The sequence below is a fragment of the Mustelus asterias genome, chromosome 10 (assembly GCF_964213995.1).
Source record: "Mustelus asterias chromosome 10, sMusAst1.hap1.1, whole genome shotgun sequence".
NCBI classification, from domain to species: domain Eukaryota; kingdom Metazoa; phylum Chordata; class Chondrichthyes; order Carcharhiniformes; family Triakidae; genus Mustelus; species Mustelus asterias.
The window spans coordinates 55,477,313-55,496,430 of NC_135810.1; the positions used below are offsets into that span (position 1 = coordinate 55,477,313).

Genomic DNA, 19,118 nt, shown 5'->3' on the forward strand with positions numbered 1-19,118 from the left:
TTCTGTTCATGAATCTTCCTGGATTCTTCACCGGGGCCTTGAGGGTGATGTGGGTGCAGTCTATAGCCCCCTGCACATTTAGTATTCCCGTGATGGCCGCGAATCCTGAGCCTGGGCTTCCTGTTGGGCCTGGCTCAGGTCCAATTTAATATACTGGCCAGCCCGGTAGCCATGCCCCCTGACTGGAAAGATTGGGGTGAGTTGCCTTGGCTGGGTCATCTCGCAGCCACTAAACAGCCCTCAAGCCAGGACCTCAACACTCATCTACCAACCCACCCTTGACGGGGCTTAAAATTCCAGCTGTGGATTCATGGAGTCTGGGGATGAGGAGATCAGGGGGAGAGAGATGGGGGCTGGTGCATGGAGACTTGATCTCAGGGAGGGATGTGGAATTGTGCAATGGGAAGCAATGGGAGAGAAGGAGACTTGTGGTATTGGGGCTCAATAGTGTTGGGGGAAGAAATAAAGGCTTGGGACCCAGCATTTCCCATTGAACCAAGAGCGGTAGCAGCAAGCTGGTGAGTAGACGTGAATGAAAGATAAACAGCCAGTAAAAGAGTGAGTGAAACTTAGAAGCAGAATCTTGTGTGGGCAAGTGGGTCTTGGCTGCCAGCTGGAAAGCTGGTGTCCACCTCACACATTTTCAGGGAAGTCACCACATTTGGAGCCACTCACACACTGAAAGGCCAGATTTCCCCTGGGCTCAGGACCCTCCGGGGTGGAAATCCTATCTGCCCGGAGCTTCCAGCCAACCAGAGGCTAATAGCTCTTCTGCACTCAGCAGCGCCACCAGGGAGCAGTGGGTGCTGCCCGTATCAAACCCAACTCAGGTCTTGGTTCAAGGTGGGATCCAGGGCACGAATAGGTGATGGCAGGAGAGGGCCACGGGTGGGGTTCAGGGACAATGGTGGCAGGGCAAGTGGGTTGGCAGCAAGGGGGTAACTCAGTGGGCCCCCCCTTCCCAATACCAGGTCCCTTGATCAAGTACTGAGTGCCTTTGAATGAGGCTCCTCCACACTTCCCAGTAGCCCGCAAGTAAACACGCTAGCGTTTGCTTGATGTGTTCCTTGCATGGTGAGTACTCCTCTCCCCTGCCCCCAGCACAGGGTTAATACCAATGGTGGCAGGGTGAGGACCTTAACTGGGCATTAATTGCATACTTAAAGGCCTCAGTTGGCAGTGGGGCCTACCTGCCATGAAGGCAATTCCCACCCTCCTATTCTGATGAAATTCTCTGTGAGAAATGTCTCAAGCACCAACCCACTGTCCTCTGTACAATCTCTCAGTTTGATTAAGGTCGGTCTCTATTGGCCAGTTTTGATGTCCGTGTACAGATCAGCTCTGACTGAGGCTCACGGTTCAGCATTGATATCCTCACACAGAACCTGAGTCTAAACCAGACTGCAAGCCGACAGGGAGAGAGATTAGGCCTTTTAAAGTAACCAGCAAGTGATCCGGAGGTGCAAAGCAGTGGGTTCAAGCTCTGCATGGTCTCAGTGTGAATAGGACATAATGTAGAGGAGATTTATAAGTACGTTCCCAAGGCTTGAAAATTGCAGCAATGAGGAGAGATTGGAAAGGCTACGGTTGCTTTCCTTAGAACAGAGGAGACTAAGGGGTGAACACTTGAGGTGTAACAAACTCTGAGTGGCCTCGGCAAGGCAGACAGGAAAGTCTGCACCGACCACAATCCCACCCAGGCCCTATCCCCGTAACCCCACTTATTTACTCTACTAGTCCCCTGACAATAAGGGGCAATCCACCTAATCCGCACACCTTTGGACTGTGGGAGGAAACCGGAGCACCCGGAGGAAACCTATGAGGACATGGGGAGAATGTGCAAACTCCACACAGACAGCGACCCAAGCCAGAAATTAAACCCAGGTCCCTGGTGCTTGAGGCAGCAGTGTTAACCACTGTGCCACCGTGTTGCCCAATTACCAGGGGGCATAGAATGAAAGTGATTGGTAGAAGGATTGGAGGGGACATGAGGAAAATCTTTTTCACTCAGAGAGAGGGGGGAGTCTGGAAGTCAGGGCCTAAGTTAGTGGTTGACGCTAAAGTCCTCAAGCCATTGAAAAGGCAGCTGGATCTGCACCTGAAGCACTGTAATCTGCACGGCTACGGACCAGCTGCTGGAAAGTGGGATTAAAATGAGTGGCTGACTTATTCTTTCTCTTTTTTGGCTGGCGCTGACACAAAGGTCTGAATGGCCTCTTTCTGCACCATACATTTTCTATGGTTCTATGGAATAATCACTACTAGGGCATTGGGCTGTCATTATTGTTTACAAATACACAATCAGTGAGTTATTGTATTACTATTAGTTATGATGGAAATCTGAGAATTACTTCTTTACTGTCAGTTATCAGTGCAGTTTCAGTGGGTAATACTATTAGTTACTGGTGGAATCAAAGTACCTTCCATTTTGGTTTCCCCCTTCCCTATCTCTCCTTCCCTCATGCCCTTGGTTTTCCCCCACCCTGTCCTTTCCTGCCCATGATTCCGCCCACCACTGCCCTCAGTTCTTCCCCCACCACCACCCCACCTTCGGAACTCCCTCAGCCTTATCCTTTTCTGCTTCCCCAGTTCTTCCACTCCCCCCACTTCCCTGCACTCTGTTCTCCCTCTCTTCCCCATCTTCAGTTTCCCCCACCATTTCTCTCTCCTGCTCCCCGCCACAGTTCTCCATCCTCTACTCCTATCCCCAATTCTCTACCTCCTCTTCCCAATCTCAATACTTTCCCCATCGCCTCTACCACCGTTGGTTCAATTCCCTCCCTTGTCCACAGACACTCTTTCTCATCCGCTTCCTGATGAACCCGTGGTGCTTGGAGCTTGCCATCTAACCACTGTTGGCACAAAACCATGAGGAGAGATACTCAATGACGGGAATCTCTACTGTTAGTAGGTAATTGCAATAACAGAAGTCATGTATTTGGATGCCTATCATTAGAATGACATGTGACTTAATCTTCTGGGAATGTCTCCAACCAAAGTTAGCAACCCTACCGTAACCTCAAAAGAATACCTGCAGGCAACATCTGTACACCAATGTATGAGGTGTAATTTTAACCTGGGTATTGCACAATGTAGAAAACAGATACATAGAGACTAATTGAGACATGAGCAGATGTCAGCAATTTTCAATATTTGGAAATGTGATGACGGGAATATTAACCACATTTGTACTTCACTGTTTAGCAGAATAAATGGCCAAGTGTTTTTGCCAAAACTTTCCTTCTGCTCCATGGGCGGAATTCCCCCCAAAAATTCTAAGTGTTGAATTTGTGGGAAAACTGGAGTAATTCATGTGGTTTTGTCAGTGGGAGTTCAGATTAGAATCGCCCACATTCTGTGCAATGCAGGGGCCATCGGCGTGAATCTCATTAGATTTCAGGGAGCAGGACCTATTCCCACCCGGGAGGCTGAAAGCAGGTGGCCTCTGCACATGCGCAGTAGCTCCGAACTGTCAGCCTCCTAGTTACTGGCCAGCTCGATCGCTGACCAGCCCGGGCCCCTACAGTGCTGTCCCCCCAACTTCCCCATGGCCCGATCGCAAACCCCCCCCACCCCTCCCCCCGGACCATTCCCGGGCCGGCCTCGACCCCCAGCCACCGTCCCGGACCTTCCCAATCTCCAGCTCCCACCCCTCTCAGTGCCAACCCCCCCACCACTCCACAGTGCAGACCCCCACCCGGCAGACCCCCACACCTCCGGCAGACCCCTCGCCCGGCAGACCCAGTCTGCCCTGGTTGCTGGCCTCCCTCCTGTCTCCAATGTTCCTAATGGCAGAGTGGCACCGGGACCCTCCACCCCCACCAATTGCCCCCATATACCCCGCCCCCTTGACATTGCCCTATTCCCGATGGGCAATGCCAAGGTGCCCCCTGGGCATGGGCACTTTGCCCCTTGGGATGTGTCACAGGGCACAGGCTGGCACTGCTTGGGTGCTCCGATTGCCCTCCCTTCACTCCAGCAGGGTCAGGCCGCCATCTCCCCGAAAGTGGTGAGCTGGTGTAATCCCCGCGAGAGTGAAACACTCTGGCGGGATGGGAGAGGCCAGTGGGCTCAGATACCTCAGTCCCGGGCCCACTAATAGCATTTAACTTGGATTCTAAATACTATTTAAATGCTGACCCTGCCTCCCAGCCAATTGCTGGCGTGGCGCAGATGCAGAAATCCGGCCCTGGGAGACGCACGTGCAGTGCGAACGTTTGCGGGAACCCTGCGAATCGACTGATGCCGCGATTCTCCCGGCCCACTGTGCTAATTTTTTCGCACAGTGGGATGGGAAAATCACGGCCCATATTTCTCTTTGTGATTCTCAAATAAACAGCAAAGTGACATTAGTCATGGCTGAGCAGCCGCGCTTTTAGCTTTATAAAACCAGTGGCAATTTAAGTAACAGCTCAATGTCTGCATTAGGTCAGTGTCACGTCAAGGCTTTATATGAATTGCAGGGTAACAATCACATGACCAGTTGCTGCAATACTCTTCCCATTAAGTTGGAAATTCATGAATAATGAGAAAATAGATATTTGCCAGTAACTAACAGATTTATAAATCGCTGTTCAGGAAGTGGCCAGACCACACTAATCATCCTGTGTATGGCTCAATCAACGCAATTTGATCGTTATTGTCATGGGTTGGTTTAGTCATGTGTTTCTCAAATCGGAATTTATTCTTTTCTAATATTGTGCAACTCAGTGCCTTTGATTTTGGTGTGGGCTGGGCAGTGGGTGCGCGGAGGGAAGATGCTGTTGGAAAAGCTAAACCATTTTGATCATTGGACCTTCTTTAGATTGAACAGTCAGGCTACCAGTGTGAAATCCGTGGTGGACAGGTAGCTCACCATCCGGAAGGGTGATAAATCTGGCAAGGCAGATTCTGATTCTGGACCTGCAGCATGTTATAAAGGAAAAAGGTAACAGAATAGTTTTTGTCTGAGAAATTTTAACAGCAAACTCAGAAGCAAGGAACAAAGAAACCATAAAGTACAAAGAAAGAACAAAGAAAATTACAGCACAGGAACAGATCCTTCAGCCCTCCAAGCCTGCACTGACCATGCTGCGTGACTGAACTAAAGCCCCCTATCCTTCTGGGGACCATATCCCTCCATTCCCATCCTATTCATGTATTTGTCCAGACGCCCCTTAAATGTCACTATTGTATCTTCTTCCACTACCTCCCCCGGCAGCAGGTTCCAGGCACCCAACATCCTCTGTGTAAAAAACTTGCCTCGTACATCTCCTTTAAACCTTGCCCCTCGCACCTTAAACCTATGCCCCCCAATAATTGACTTTTCCACCCTGGGAAAAAGCTTATGACTATCCACTCTGTCCTTGTCCCTCATAACCTTGTAGACTTCTATCAGGTCGTCCCTCAACCTCCATCGTTCCAGTGAGAACAAACCAAGTTTCTCCAACCTCTCCTCTAAAGCGCTCCATACCAGACAACATCCTGTTAAATCTTTTCTGAACCCTCTCCAAAGCCTCCACATCCTTCTGGTAGTGTTGCAACCAGAATTGAACACTATATTCCAAGTGCGGCCTAATTAAAGTTCTATAAAGCTGTAACATGACTTGCCAATTTTTAAACTCAATGCCCTGGCCAATGAAGGCAAGCATGCCGTATGTCTTCTTGACTACCTTCTCCACCTGCGTTGCCACTTTCAGTGACCTGTGTACTGTACACCCAGATCCCTTTGCCTATCAATACTCTTAAGGGTTGTGCCATTTACTGTATATTTCCTACCTGTATTGGACATTCCAAAATGCATTACCTCACATTTGTCCGGATTAATCTCCATCTGCCAAGCCTCCAACCGATCTATGTCCTGCTGTATCCTCTGATGGTCCTCATCGCTATCCACAAATCCACCAACCTTTGTGTCATCTGCAAACTTACCAGTCAAACCAGTTACATTTTCCTCCAAATCATTTATATATTACAAACAGCAAAGGTCCCAGCACTGATCCCTGAGGAATGCCACTTGTCACAGCCCTCCATTCAGAAATGTACCCTTCCACTGCTACCCTCTGTCTTCTATGATCGAGCCGGTTCTGTATCCACCTTACCAGCTCACCTCTGATCCCAAGCGACTTCATCTTCTGCACCAGTCTGCCAAAGGCCTTACTGAAGTCCATGTAGACAACATCCACTGCCCTACCCTCATCAATCATCTTCGTCATTCCCTCGAAAAACTCACTCAAGTTAGTGAGACACGACCTCCCCTTCACAAAACTATAAGGCTCAAGACTATCATAACAAAAATCACAGAAAATTAGGTGCTGGAAATATGATCTTATTGTAATCACTAAGACATGGTTGAAAGAAGGGCAGGATTGGCAATTCAACATTCCAGGGTATAGAGGTTTCAGGTATGATAGGCGGGAATGAAGAGAGGAGGGCCATTGCATTATTGGTAAAAGAGACCATCATTGCAGTAATGAGAGAGGATGTCTTAGAAGGCTCTTCAAATGAGTCCTTATGGGTGGAACTTAGGAATAAAAAAGGGGTGATCACTTTGCTAGGATTATACTACAGGTCTCCCAACAGTCAGAGGGAGATAAAGGAGCAGGAAAAAAGGGGCGGAACAGTGGATGGGGAGGGGTAGGGGGTAGGGGTGGACCAAAGTAAGATGCTCTTTTGGAGAGTCGGCGCAAACGCGATGGACTGAATGGTCTCCTTCTGCACTGTAGGGTTTCTATGCATGCTTCCTGCTTTCCACTGAGCTTTTTGAAATTGTGCTTAATCTGACCATTACTATCTATAAATTGCCAATGAATAATGGACAAGTTTAAGCACTATAGCAAGGCTAGTGTGGACTTACTCTCAAATGACATTGGGTGGCTAAATATGTTATGACTTTATATTTATTTTACATACGTCAGGCTGTTTGTTTCTGGTAGGAGTGCTGGCCACCTAAACTATGGCCTGTTGAAAGTTGCTTCTAATGGTCTATGGACAGTAGATCAATGTTCATCTTTAAAAGACTTGAATTCCGGGAACGCCCTGAGACCGGAAGATGAACCTCCTGCGAGAGAAGATGGATGTCCTGGGACACTTTAAGGCTGCAAAACGGACCCCCTCCAGGACACCTAATCTGGTGGGTCCACCTGCAGATGCAGCCCTGACTCACTGCTGTGGTGTTCTGGCTCCCTGGTTGCTGGCGGCCTCTGAATGCCCAGGCATTGTACAGGAGAGTCCTGACATCTGTGCACTATGTTGTTCCAAATGTGTTTCATGCTAGCATGATTTCCCGCCAACACCATGCAGAACCTGACTGGGGGCAAGGGGCAGATGGGTCGTCATCTGCAATAATGGGATGCAATTAATGTTTACCCAAGGCTCTGGGCCCAACCAGCTACATTACTGTGCCAACTACATGACAGTGACATGTAGGCCAGACCAGTAAGGACCACAGATTTCCTTCTCTAAAGGACATTGGTGAGTCAGATGGGTTTTTACGACAGTCATTGATAGTGTCATGGTCACCATTAAAAATCCGGGGGGGGGGGGGGATTCTCCCAAAAGCGCTGAATTGGTGGGAAAACGGTTCTAGATCCCGACTGTTTTGTCAGTTCAACTTTTCACTCGAATCTCCGCACTCTGTGCACTGCAGAGGTCCCAATCGGGAATCTCATTAAAAACCCGGGGGGCGGGGCCTATTCGCTCCGGAGTTTGACAGTTCTGGAACTCTGTGCATGCACAGTGGGCCCGATCTGCCAGTCCCCCTGTTTGCTGGCCATGTCGATCACTGGCCAGCCCTGACCGCCCCCCCCTGCCCCGGGTGCCCCAATGTCCAGCCCACACCCCCAGCAATGGCAATCCCCCCAACCCCTCACCCTGGCAGACCTCCCCACCCCTCACTGACCCCACTCGGGGTCAGACCCCCCCCCCCCCCCGGGAGGCAGGCCCCCACCCTGGCACACCATCACCCCCCCAGCCCGTCTCTCCCCAGCCCAGACCGATCTCAATGCAGAGTGGCAGCAGGACCACCCACCCCCACCGATTGCCCCTAGGCCCCACCCATAATAGGCCCCACCCCCTTGGCACTGCCCAATGCCTGCTGGGCAGTGCCAAGGTCCCCCTGGGCATGGACACTTTGTCCCTTGGGCAGTGCCGGGGGTACAGGCTGGCACTGCCAGGGTGCCCATGCCCAGGGGGCACCACCCCCTGCCACCCAACCCCCTGGGGCCCCGAGTGCTACCCCCTTCATTCTGGTGGGGTCTCCCACTAGTTCCCCGAACCGTGGGGAGTTACTCTAAACCCCGTCGGAATCAAATACTCCTGGCGGGGTGGGAGATTCAATTGGAACCGGTAAGTTCCCAATAATTACATTTAAAATACATTTAAAACATATTTAAAAAAGATTCAAATGACTTACCTGTCTTCCCACTGGTTTCCAGCATGGTCTGGCCTTCAACTCTGGGAAATGCATATGCGTTCCCAGCGTATGATCAAATCCTGGAACCGCGGCCCGCCAGAGAAGTTGCGGGTTGCAATAGGAGAATCGCTCCTGAATTTTCTGTTCCAGGTTTTATTTTTCTGTTCCACCAGTTACCATGGTGGGATTTAAACTCATGTCCTCAGACCATTTGCCTGGGCCTCTGGATTACTAGTTCAGTGAAATTGCCACTATACCACTGTCTCCCCCTCGCACAGCGTAGTCCTCCAGATTTAAATCACCATTTCGGCACCGAAAGAGAACAGGAACAGAAAAGGTAATGGCAGACTATTTTATTTTTTCTTTGAACAAATGGCCCTTCAGCTTCCAGGATACTAGAAATTCAACAACTGATTTATCATCTGATAAACATAGTTACAGTCTGACTAATATGTGACTCCTGTCTAATTGCAGTTTGGTTGATTCTTCCTTGTTCTATTAGGCGATCATGACAAATAGTGATCCAGGGAGTGTTACCTATGCTCATACTCACTGCTCAGCCTTAACACAACTGAGCATTGTGGAGCTCGGAAATTGAATTGTGTTGATGCACTGTATGTCTGTGGTGAGTGTATTGGTCAACACTGCTTAAACTCACTATTTTGTATAATTGTTATCCATCTTTTCCACACTAATTATTTATACACAGAACCCTAAATCTCCTTCTCCCTCATCGTTGGAATCCCCCTTCAATTTGAAAAAATGAAATGAAATTCCACCATAGTCCCAAAGGACGCTCTCCCAGTGAGAGAGACCTGACTGGTGGTAATTTAATCTGAGGATCAGTACATCTCGCGTGAGGGGCAAGGTCGAGAAGGCAGGAACCTCATGAATAAAATCAGCCACTACAGGAATTGAACCCATGCTGTTGGCATCATTCTACATCACAAACCAGCCATCCAGACAACTGAGCTAAACTCACCCCACCTGATGCCTCCCTAAGTATCACTTCTCCTCTGTCAATGCCACCTGACACATATTCTTCAACTGCTAGCCTTGTCATTATTCAGTCTATATTCTTGCAGATCAAACAAATATACAATGCCCGGAAAAAGCAGGGCTCCAAATGGAAGTTCCCTCGTAACAATTCCTTTGAACAATATCTACAATATCTGCAAAGCTCATGCTTCAAAAGTGCTTTATTCTCATAGCATCCTCTGAATGTTATGCAAATAAAGACTTTTCTTCCATTCTCTCAAAGCTGTGAAAGTATAATTTGCATTGATCTGGATAAGATGTCCTTGTTAATTCTGCTTTCTCAACTATCCTCAAAAGATGTGCCTCCAAAAAGAAAATATTGTTTGAATAAAAATTAGAAGGACAACATTGTAAGAAGTTAAAAGGGACTGGCTTATTTCCTCTTTTCTCATTAATTCCTGCTACCAGGAGTCACCATTCGTAATTGCTGATGTGGCAGGGAATAATCCTTAATCAGGATGTTGGTTAACCCTGTCTCAGTAACGCAGCTCGACACAAGTAGAAATCCAGCTCTATCTAGAAATCTGCACAGAAGTATAAGCCAAAATTCCACATCATTTTTGTTATTTCCGTAAGTTGACCATAAGTTACCCTTAAATCAAGGCAACTTATGGTCAACAAATTGGGACTGAATTTGTTTGAATTGGTTTTTCCAAGAATGAAGATCTGGCCCTTTCTGTGATACATTCAGTGAGTGCAGACATTGCACTATTCAACATACATCCTCTTTATCTTAAATAAAGAGTTCATCCACCGGTGTCTCTAGAGATAGTGTCATTAACCTACTTAAACATAAATATTCCTACCAATTATAAGCAGTAATCTAATGTAGATGGGTGTACAAACTGTACAACCTCAATATCTCTGTCTAGGGCACAAAGATTGCCTCACAGCCTTTAAAAAGTATCTGGATGAACACTTGGCACATCATAACATTCCGGGCTATGGGCCAAATGCTGGCAGATGGGATTAGCTGGGAGTTCAGGTATTTCTAATGTGTCGTTGTGGACTCGATGGGTCGAAGGGCCTCTTCTGCACTGTATGATTCTACGATTCTATGAATTGCCCTCCAATCAATGACACCAATTCTCCTGAGAACTCTGTTTAACTGATAGCTCAGCTGGATTTCCTGCACATCATTCAGAATTATCTAGCTCCCTGTGGGCAACTGCATCATCTTTCTATGCTGGAAGACATTAGTCCTAATTCTTATCTTATCTAACTTTAAACACTTTATGCACTGCAACTGGAGGCATGATACCTCCCACTAGTAAGGGGTCTAACAACACCAGGTTAAAGTCCAACAGGTTTATTTGGTAGCAAATGCCATTAGCTTTCGGAGCGCTACTCCTTCGTCAGATGGAGTGGAAATCTGCTCTCAAACAGGGCACAGAGGCACAAAATCAAGTTACAGAATACTGATTAGAATGTGAATCTCTACAGCCAACCAGGTCTTAAAGATACAGACAATGTGAGTGGAGGGAGCATTAAGCACAGGTTAAAGAGGTGTGCATTGTCTCCAGACAGGACAGCCAGTGAGATTCTGCAAGTCCAGCAGGCAAGCTGTGGGGGTTACTGATAGTGTGACATAAACCCAAGATACCGATTTAGGCCGTCCTCATGTGTGCGGAACTTGGCTATCAGTTTCTGCTCAGCGACTCTGCGCTGTCGTGTGTCGTGAAGGCCGCCTTGGAGAACGCTTACCCGAAGATCAGAGGCTGAATGCCCGTGACTGCTGAAGTGCTCCCCCACAGGAAGAGAACAGTCTTGCCTGGTGATTGTCGAGCGGTGTTCATTCATCCGTTGTCGTAGCGTCTACATGGTTTTCCCAATGTACCATGCCTCGGGACATCCTTTCCTGCAGCGTATCAGGTAGACACCGTTGTTTAGGGTGGAAACTGGAGAAGTGTAGCAGTTTCCACCCTAAACATGTTAAAGAAGCCATCCCCTACGGACAAGCCCTCCGTATACACAGGATCTGCTCGGATGAGGAGGATCGCAACAGACACCTCCAGACGCTGAAAAATGCCCTCATAAGAACAGGATATGGCACGCAACTCATCGATCGACAGTTCCGACGCGCCACAGCGAAAAACCGCACCGACCTCCTCAGAAGACAAACATGGGACACGGTGGAAAGAGTACCCTTTGTCGTCCAGTACTTCCCCGGAGCGGAGAAGCTACGGCATCTCCTCCGGAGCCTTCAACATGTCATTGATGAAGACAAACATCTCACCAAGGCCATCCCCACACCCCCACTTCTTGCCTTCAAACAACCGCACAACCTCAAACAGACCATTGTCCGCAGCAAACTACCCAGCCTTCAGGAGAACAGTGACCACGACACCACACAACCCTGCCACAGCAACCTCTGCAAGACGTGCCGGATCATCGACACGGATGCCATCATCTCACGTGAGAACACCATTTACCAGGTACATGGTACCTACTCTTGCAACTTGGCCAACGTTGTCTACCTGATACGCTGCAGGAAAGGATGTCCCAAGGCATGGTACATTGGGGAAACCATGCAGACGCTACGACAACGGATGAATGAACACCGCTCGACAATCACCAGGCAAGACTGTTCTCTTCCTGTGGGGGAGCACTTCAGCGGTCATGGGCATTCAGCCTCTGATCTTCGGGTAAGCGTTCTCGAAGGCGGCCTTCACGACACACGACAGCGCAGAGTCGCTGAGCAGAAACTGATAGCCAAGTTCCGCACACATGAGGACGACCTAAACCGGGATCTTGGGTTTATGTCACACTATCAGTAACCCTCACAGCTTGCCTCCTGGACTTGCAGAATCTCACTGGCTGTCCTGTCTGGAGACAATACACATCTCTTTACTGCTCCCTCCACTCACATTGTCTGTATCTTTAAGACCTGGTTGGCTGTAGAGATTCACATTCTAATCAGTATTCTGTAACTTGATTTTGTGTCTCTGTGCCCTGTTTGAGAGCAGATTTCCACTCCATCTGACGAAGGAGTAGTGCTCCGAAAGCTAGTGGCGTTTGCTACCAAATAAACCTGTTGGAATTTAACCTGGTGTTGTTAGACTCCTTACTGTGTTTACCCCAGTCCAACGCCGGCATCTCCACATCATGACCTCCCACTAGGACAAGGACTGCTTACAATTCCAAAGCCTTCAGAAGATGTTCAATGCTCAGATCTTGAAACAGATCACTTGCTAAATCTCTCTTTTCCTCTTTAAGTTGTTGTAGCTGCAGTTTTTCATTTGCTGTGCTGGTATTATTTCTCCGTTGCACAATGCCAGAAGTTTATCTTTTGCTCAGTGGCAGATACTAGTTATAAAGTGGTTTCTTGAGTTTCTTAAATGGCTATTTTGGAGGCAGAAGAGAAGCAATAAGAACAAACTCTCTTAACAGCTGAAGATATTTAGCCAGCTCTCTCTACAACCTGAACTTCTTCATGAGAAAAGAGCAGAAATTTCCTTCCATTTTCCAAACTCCAGCTCCATCCCAAGGTCAGTATAAACAGAATTCTTCTCATCAAATCAATGTTCTCATCCTATCCCCAAACCTTAAATGCACACACCCAGTTTTGCTTCCCTGTTCTACAGTAAAAGTCATTTGTGGCATTTTGATTGAGTTCCAGCCCTGATGTATTTAAAAACAGTGAGAGTATCCCCACACATTGGCTCCTTCTTACACATTTTATCCATTGGTGTGTTCTGGGTGTCCTGGAGCTTCCAGTGAATTGTCAGTGGGGGAGACTGGGAGTTGGAACTACGTCGTGCCTTTGAACATGCTGGTAGGAATGAAGCAGCCCTCTATACCTTGAGTACTGGCCCTGGAGTGTCCTTTTAAATTCTCCACAGATGCCAACAGTAGCTTGGTCCCATTTGCTTTTTGGCTTTTAGACAGTCCTGAAATCATGTAAAAGTGTTGCTATCCTATGATGAGACACATCCATTCTGACCGATCTCTCTGATGTGAGAATCCATTGACCTGATAGCAAGATCCTATCTTATGCCTCATTTGAACTAGTTCATCAGTTGCAAAGCCCAGCAATATGGTGATACTATAAACCAAGTTCTGTTTGACCTGATATCGGGGTCTCACTGGTGGGGGGTTCTATCGATGTGCTTTGAATTGCCTTTGATTGTGGGTCCATTATGAAGACTCTCATTTCCCACTCACGTGACTGCTGGACTCCTTAATATTGGTGCTATTTTTGAATCATTTTTGAGCAGCTCTACCAAAGACACCACCAACCTATTGTACATAAAAATACCATTCTTCTCTTAAAAGCTGGGCTTTGGAGATCTGGTTCCTAGTCCCTAACAACTCAGTGGCCTGATCCTCCAGTGTGGACCTATTGATATTCTTCCTGCAACCCCCAATCCTACTCTCATCTAACCCTGGTTCAAGACTCACCGTTTATACTATTCTCCTGTTGTCGATCCAAACTTTCTGGGGTGAATTGGTGAGCAGGTAGAGTTAGCGCGGTGATGGGGTACAAGTGTAATTCTTATCAGGGACAGAGTTACTGAGCACTTGGCTAAGTATGAGCTTATCAGAGAGTCAGCATGGATTTGTGGGGGTTAAGTTATGATTTGCTAATCTGGTTGAATATTTTGAGGATGCCACAAGCGTGCAGACTAAGGGAAGGTAGATGAGTGTTGTTCATATGTTCTTTCAAAGATTTTTGATAAAATTATGTCCAAGAGATTATTTGCAAAAATGCAAGTGACCAAAGTTGGAGGTTACGGCTGTGTAGTTGACAGTGAAGAGCTGAGAATCCAGAATGATATCAATGGTTTGATTGAGTGGGCAAATGGAATTCAATCCGAAAAATTGTGAGGTAGTGCACCCTGAGAGGACAAACAAAACAAGGGAATATCCAATAAATGGGAGAATATTGAGAGTGATAGAGGAAGTGAGAGACCTTGAAATTCATCTTCTTTTCTTAAAATTTGGACCTTGGGGTTCAGATCTTGGTTCCTAGTTCCTAACAACTATGTGGCCTGATCCTCCAGTGAGGCCTATTGATATTCTTCCCTCAACCAATCCTATTCTCATCTAACCATGGTTTATGGCTAATCATTTATACTGCTCTCCTGCTGTCTACCAAAACCTTCTGGGGTGAATGGTAAGCAGGTCCTTGAAGGTGGCTGGAAAGGTAGATAACAATGGTAAAGAAGGCATATGGAATGCTTTCCTTTATTGCATGAGGTGTAGAATACCAAAGCAGGGATATAATGCTAGAACAGTATAAAATGCTGGTAAGGGCACAGTTGGAGTTTTGCATCTAATTCTGGACCACATTATAGGAAGGACATAATTACTGACAGAGTACAGAAGACTTTACAAGAATATTGTCAAGGCTGGAAAATTTCAGCTATGAGGAAAGATTAGGTAGGCCAAGGTTGTATTCCTCAGAACAGAGGAGGCTGAGTGGTGATTTGATTGAGGTTACAAAATTATGAGCGGGCTAGATAGAGTAGACAGAATTTTGTAACCTCAATCAAGTCACCCCTCAGCTTCGTCCAAATGATAGACTGTTATATTGATCAATTATTGTATGAGACCAAAACTTACCTCGACGTCTAGTTTGAGAAGAAGCATTGTCCGAAAGCTGTGACAAGGGGGGTGATTTTACCATTTTCATTCTAAGTGCTGGGCAGACTTGAAACTGGGAGAGTTTCAGATCCAGCTTTTAGGCCCGTTTTTAGTCCTCCCCATAAGCACTCTGCTTGCAAAATTTCAAGCGTGTCAGATTCACGCTGCGGAAGCCGATGTGTGGGGCTTAATGTGCCCAAAAACCTGCAGAGGAAGATAGTGCACATGTGCAGGCCCCTGATGCTGCACAGCGCATTAACAGTAGCAGGGGTCCGACAGACAAGAGAGAGCTGTCAGGCCCCTGCTACTGCAGGCAGTCTGAAGCAGCTTCCCATCCTGGCAAATGTGAGGGCCTATGGCCCGGGATGCAGCCCCCGCTGACTAACCCCGCCACCCAAACTGATTGCGGATTACCCCTCCCCCCACCGACCGCTGCAGTGTGGCAGGGGCCCCCTCCCCCATTAGCCCCTCCCCCACAGCCCCTCCCCTACTTGCCCCTCCCCTATTAGCCCCACTTCCTGGGTAATGTCAAACTGCCTGATTTGACATTACCCAGGTGCCAGGCTGGCACTGCCCAGGGGGCACCCCCTTGCCCTCAGCCTCCCTGCGGGGCCTCAATGGCCTCCTGTCCCACCGGCAAGGTCAAGTCGGCTGCTCTCCGTTCATGGGGAGCAAGTCTATTCCTCACCAGCAAGATCCTTCCCCGGTGAAGTCACAGAGGGGGGGCTGAGCCCGGATGATTGAGCACCGGCCTGGCTAAGCAGATGCAAATGTTCATTTTAATAGATTTAAATATATTAACTTGCCTGTCACCCATTTCCGGCGAGAGGCTGACCGCTCCCGAAATTCAGCACTCGTAAAATGGCGCTGGCTGCGAAAACCAGTGCCGATCGTGCTCAGCACCTTATGGCCCACTTTACCACCACGTTGTGCCCAAAAACGGGTGCAATGTGATGGTAAAATTGCCTCTAAGATAAAAACCAATGAGATAATTCTTATTTCATTATTGACAAGTTATTGATCAAGGCAGAAGCAGAGAGGTGAGAAGAGAGTGATGGGCTGAGAGCTGATTCGATGTCACTTCACAACCTGGTCTGAGAAAGGTGGTGAGTCGTCTGTTCAATTGTTAAAGTTAAGTTTTCTCCTCTGTTAATTATTGCTAATTGCTGTTAATGGGTATTTTGCTTTTTATCTTTCTCACTTGTTATCTTTTTAATGATTAATAAACTTTCTAAATTCACCATCTAAAGTGTCCTTTCTTGCCGTATGTTTAAGTCTCTAGAACCTTGTAATTTACAATGGGTGTGGGGAGGGTGATTATTGCAAAAAAGTGAACCCCATAAATCTTGATTCAGTTGAATCAAATAAAACCACTTTATAATAGTTGCTGCAATACTCGTCACACTAAACTGGAAATTGACAAATAAGAAGTGGCCAGACCACACTAACCATTCTGTGTATGGCTCAATTGATGCAATTTGATTGTTATCATCATGGATTAGTTCAATTATATACAAGTTCCTCAAGTTGGAAATTATTCTTTCATGAAGTTGTGCTAGTCAGTGGCTCTGATTTTGGACTGGAAAGTATGTGTATTTGAGGGTGTCATCATTCTATGGAAGAAAAATACAAAACAAAAAGATGAGAAAAGAACACTACACATTGCACACAGAACACTTTTATCAATGAAGATGTCTGTTTCAGAAGTGTATTTAGAGTCATAGAGGTTTACAGTATGGGAACAGGCCTTTCGGCCCAACTTGTCCATGCCTCCCTTTTCTTTTAAACTTTTAAGCTAGTCCCAATTGCCCCCATTTGGCCCATATCCCTCTATACCTATCTAATCCATGTAACTGTCTAAATGCTTTTTAAAAGACAAAATTGTACCTGCCTCTACTACTACCTCTGACAATTTGTTCCAGACACTCCCCACCCTCTGTGTGAAAAAATGGCCTCTCTGGACCCTTTTGTATCTCTCCCCTCTCACCTTAAACCTATGCCCTCTAGTTTTAGACTCCCCTACCTTTGGGAAAAGATATTGGCTATCTACCTTGTCTATGCCCCTCATTATTTTATAGACCTCTGTAAGGTCACCCCTCAGCCTCCTACGCTCCAGAGAAAAAAGTCCCAGTCGACCCAGCCTCTCCTTATAACTCAAACCATCAAGTCCCGGTAGCATCCTAGTAAATCTTTTCTGCACTCTTTCTAGTTTAATAATATCCTTTTTATAAAAGGGTGACCAGAATGGTATATAGTATTCCAACAGTACACATTATTCCACAGTATTCCACAGTATTTCTCATGACTCTTCCTAGGTTTGTTACCATTCTTCAGAGGAATTGTTAAAGTGAGTGCAGATTAATTAAACGATTATTTATTAGTGTCACAAGTAGGCTTACATTAACACTAAAATTAAGTTACTGTGAAAATTCCCTTGTCACCACACTCCGGCGCTTATTCGGGTACATTGAGGGAGAATTTAACATGGCCAATGCACCTAACCAGCACGCCTTCGGAGTGTAGGAGAAAACGGAGCACCCGGAGGAAACCCATGCAGACACGGAGAGAAAGTGCAAACTCCACACAGACAGTGACCCAAACCAACCCTGGCGCTGTGAGGCAGCAGCGCTAGCCACTGTGCCACCATACTGCCCACCATTATTACACCACTGATGATGGAAAACCTTTAGAGGTAATGATCCGAGATAAAATTAATTAGCATTGTAAAAGTGTGTGACCTGATTTCCTTGGGTGAGCCAAGTGATGATACTTTTGAAACCATTTTGATCATTGGTCTTCAGTTAAATTGATCGGATAAACTCCCACCATAAAAATTAATATTGTTCAAATCTGCCCTTCCTACCTCAACTCATCTATTGCTGGATCTTTTATCCATTCCTTTGTTATTCTAGACTTGACTATCCCAATCCTTGACTGACCTCTCATGTTCTACCCTCCATAAATTGGTGTTACATCGCTTCTCGGCCTTTTGGCTAAGATCAAGTGTAGTATCGACATGCTGTGCTTGGTTGAAGTCATTAGGTTACATTTTAACTTCATTTGAAGCAATTTTTAAAAGCGGCATCTCGGCCTTTTGGCTAAGATGCAAATGAGATCAAGCCTTGGAGGAGGAGCTATGCCTACTCCAATCAGCTTGGATCATGTAGATCAAGCCCAAGACAGGAGGTGAGAGCCCTGTCTTGTCAGCTTGGATCGGGAAAGTCTCAACTTGTTGAGACTCTGAATTGGACTTGATTTGATTGAATTGGAATAAAAACAAAAAAAAACTCTGCTACCTGTGTCCATGCTCGCATCAAGTCCCATTCAGGGAGCGTCTGCTGGTATTATGCAGAGGGGAGCTAATGGCATCAAACAGCGTGTAAGGCAGGTTTGAAGCTAATGTTGCCATTTTAAAACTCAATGCTCCAGACTATTGTAAGGTTGCATGTTGTCTCATGAAAAGGTCTAGGAGACTATGGTTTAACAATAACTGTTTATTAATAACATGGCCATATACAGGGTAAGTCCTGACTTGGTGCTAGCTTCATACTGACTCAACTGGACTCACTCCTACACTCTACTATTCCCATGTGATCCTCTGTATAATATTGTAAGTGGTATTGTTTCCTCGGTCTCACATTAATCCTTACAACCCACAGTTAACACTGTCTGTGAGGTATGCACAACTGAACACATGTTCAGCAATTGAAAGAACAATGGTTTTATTTAAAGGGATCATCAACGACTTATAGGTTAGTTCCTGATTTATTTTGACTTGATGGTCCTGCAATTTGAGAAGTGTTTGTGGTTTCTACAGTTCTTCAAAGTTGCCAAGCTTTACGAGGAATGGTGTGACATATGCTGAGAGATTCTGTCCTGAGGTCAAAGATTCTTCACAAACCACTTGCTTCCGGCCATGGGTACAGTTATATGCATTCCACTTGGATTACAGCATCCTAAAATGACTTTAGTCATTCATGGGATGTGGGCACCAGCATTTGTTACCCATCCCTAAATGCCTTTGAGAAGGTGATCGTTTACCCTCTTCTTGAATGGCTGCAGTCATAGAATCATAGAATCCCTACAGTGCAGGAGGCCATTC

General features: G+C 46.7%; 1 non-coding gene across 1 annotated transcript; it reads left to right on the top strand.

The window, feature by feature from the left end:
• Nucleotides 1-17,989: 17,989 nt before the first annotated feature.
• LOC144500160 (U2 spliceosomal RNA) lies at nt 17,990-18,188 on the top strand. Its single transcript, XR_013498941.1, has one exon. It is a non-coding gene; the product is annotated as a U2 spliceosomal RNA (small nuclear RNA).
• The last annotated feature ends 930 nt before the right edge of the window (nt 18,189-19,118 follow it).